Below are 3,693 nucleotides of genomic sequence, written 5' to 3'. Positions count from 1 at the left end.
TTGCAGATGGAAACAATGGAGCAGCTGTTTGGGAGAAAGGATATCCATTTGTGTGGCCGTGGCAAATGCGGGAGATTTAGCGAAGACTCATTCCAAAATTTTATCCTAGACGGAATTCCACTTCGAAACAGTGTCAAAGATCGGACAGTGTGTTATACACCGGACATCAATTACATTCTGGGAGACTTTTTTCCCAGAAACAGCATGAGAAATATGAGCATCTTAGTCTCGGATCATGGTATAAATTATCTTGTACCGAATTCCTTTTTGGACAATTTTGATTCATCGCCCAAGAGTCGAAGCCATTCCACCAACCCTTCTGGATCCGAGATCCATCAGACTTAATTGTTTACAGCAGATATCTTTATTCCGTAGCATTTAGAATTCATCTGGCTTGAGGAAGTAAGGTTTTTTTTACATGGCTGGGGTTTGCCTTCCTCCGCCACCAAAAACAACGTCCTAAGTCATCTTAGAAGTCGTTATCACATCCCCACTTGGGGCTATCAATGCCTGCTACTCTAGGAGTTGCTACAAATTCGGATTGAACCTATAAGCCTTAGCAGGAGTCACCGGGTCACTAACTGCCCTATGCACAATCAAAATCGAAGAGCTTGAAGTGTCGAAGCATTGAACAGCAGGAAATGTCAAATGTTTACTCTCTTTTAAGTCCCCCTTTATTTTTCTTAAAAAACCTGACTATTAAATATCTGTCTATCATATGAATATCACCAACTAAAATCTTGCCCTGTTAAAGCTGGCATTTTTTGCCTTCAACTCGTTTTTACTACGCTTCTGTCATCATTAAGTGGTGGTATGGGGCGGTGGGGACTACAAATACACCAAGCTTTTATATTGTAATACAGGGCAACCAAGAGTAAGTAAATGAACCTAATTCACTCGTCAAAAATATTCGTGATTTTTGCAAGCCAAGAAATTGATCCTTAGCGTGATTTTGTGAAGAGTATGGAATATAAAAGGGTTTAGTGTAATATTTCCAAATATGGTAGCAGGTTCATCCCCAGCGTCACATATATATGTGACACGATTGAAGAGAGTGCATTTAATTTGAAGGGATGCTCGAGGCAAAAAAATTTGCGCCAATGCCAGACCCCCAAACGTTAATGTTTCTGAAGCCTTCATTTATCTTTTACTATTCAGATGATCTTGAAAGATGCAATGAATTTGAATCCATGATAAAATATTATGGAATTCCCTATTGTTTTGAGTCAAAGATAACAAGCTCAAATACGTTGGATTTTGTTGCCATTTTCAGTTCATTCGAAGTGCTTTGTCAAAGTTCAGGTCCTAAGTTAATCTAATCAGTCGTGACCTAACTCTGACAATTTGCATGGATCTCGGAGGAACATCACCCCTTATAACCCACGTGCCTCATTTATACACTGTGATATTACCCTCCATTTTTTGCTCAATCCAACCTTGTGCCCGGAGACAACAAAGGTACATTCACATCTGAATTAGGAACGTCCTGCTTTAAGTCCAATAAATGTTTGATACACCGGTTTTTTCAATTATAAACTACTTCAGGGCACGCGTCACGTATTTGTGTCGACGGACTCAGGTAGAGAATATTGCCGTAAAATCACGTTATAAACTATGTTCAAACTTTTCAGACATAGGTTCTGACAGGAAAAAAGGTTCTTCTTGGCTTAGTCTTGCCTTATGCCACAAGAATTGCCATTCACTACCTTTTTTCCATGAATTTTGACAGCTTAACTGCAACTTTAATAGGTCATAATTTTAGTGTCCTGATTGACGGAGACGGCCATCCGGTGTAGTCGTGATCACTACCTGTTTTACCTGTTACATAGTAAAAGAGTTTGGGAGTATAAAATCGTCCGTTCCAAAGTGGAGAGCAGTGCTGGCACAGTCCCACACTTCCATCTTAGGCATAAAGAGGCTTGAGAGGTTGGCTGAAATATTTCGGGAAAGGTGATTTTGCAGCGTCTGCGGCACGACAAACTATCTTAATACCGAGGGCTTACCGATTTCTCAAAATTGCACGAAAATTTCAACTATTAGGACGATGATGCGATGGGCTGTGTGGTGACTACCTAGGATCCAGCATTCCACGCGCTGGATATTCGCTCAGGCCGCTGGCGTAGACTACCATAGTCACTATCATAACTGACAGGCATGCAGACGATTCAGATGGTTTAATTCAGCATTTGAAGTCGACTGTAAAAACAAAAGGGTGTCCACGAGTTCTAGTTTTACCCCTTTTTCCACAGAAAATTTCTTCTCTGTTGCGTGTACTCTTACCTACCATTGCGACTAAGAGGCTCAAGTCATATAAACCGACTGTTAGGAGTAGGACAGGCTTACCATTACTGTCGCGTGCAGTACAGCCATAGTAACATCCCTTTAATGTCCTCGTTTTAAGTAAAAGTTTCCCTTGCCCTCGTTATTGGCATCTGGGAGGGCCGGAAAACTAATGCCACTGGTGGTGTTTGTCGACTTCCCTACCGCCAGCACAGAGGCCAAAACATCGGAGGCTGGAAAGATTCAAACAGTTACTAAAGCTTGTAGACTTGATTTTAACTTTCCTTTCCTATATGAGAAAAAGAGCGGAGGAAATAAAAACTGCCCGGTTTACTGAATCTGATACAGAGGGGCTGAAGGATCAGATACCTGGGTCGGGTAAACCGCTGATACTCCGTCCTATAATAGCTTCGGCAAGATGTTCTCCAATTATCGTGGGACGAAGTCGTTGCATAAAACTTTAAGGAGAACAGTGAAGTTAGCCAGCTTTAGCCCTATGTCATCTGAATTCTCACTAGGAAAGTAGAAATTCGTAGTGGTATGGAAACGATTTTATTATCACCGGTGGGCTATAAATAGGGTTAAGAATGTCGTAATATCGATATAGCGACCAAATCATGGGAAATAATGAATCCTGTCTCTTCTTTTGCGTGATATCCCAGACATATGAGCCTTCCGGTCAGCCACAAGATGACTAATGATGATATCGTAGGTGTGCCTTTCAGAAAGAATGCCGCCTATTAATGGTGGCATGCACCACAAATTTGTTTGATTCTTTACTGCCGAGTCTCGTGCAGTGCAAAATACACCGAGAAGAGTCCATTGGGTGTATAATGTAAAAGATTGGATAATATTCTACAGCTGGCGCATTTCATATGTACCTCTCCTGCAGCAAGACGAAAATGGAAGAAATTTTAAGTCTTTGACTCTCGAAATAAGCAGGCGTATTTAGTGCAAAACCAGAAGCACCCTTTTTAAGGGATACAAAACCCAAGGTTGACAGGTTAGCCCAAAGTCGACTTAATTTTGACGGCTTCTCCCACTTAAGTCTTCGCGTGATCAATCATCTTCATAGAGGATACCTATCGCCTGTAACGTTGGAATGTGGATTCTGGCCAACAAGGCCGGGATGCCGTCCATTTTCTACAGATTTTCGTCGCGTTTTACCAAATCTGAGCTCCCTACTGCAGTCATAGGGCTAAATCAAGGATCCCTGAACTTGGTTGTATCGTTCAGCGACACAAAAGGGATCTAGGAATCGTCCACCTCTTTGTAGCAGTTGATAAAGTTACTTTTTGGTATTTTTAATCTTTTTTGGTGGGTTAGAAAAGATTGATTTGTTAATTACTCAACTTGGCAGTCATCAGTCAGAACCGTCTTTTGTCTTCGTCTGCTTGATTAATTTGTTTTGTG

Source organism: Echinococcus granulosus (genome assembly GCF_000524195.1).
Source record: "Echinococcus granulosus chromosome Unknown EG_S00085, whole genome shotgun sequence".
Lineage (NCBI taxonomy): Eukaryota > Metazoa > Platyhelminthes > Cestoda > Cyclophyllidea > Taeniidae > Echinococcus > Echinococcus granulosus.
The sequence above is the reverse complement of the archived record's forward strand: the minus strand, read 5'-3'. Positions refer to the sequence as shown.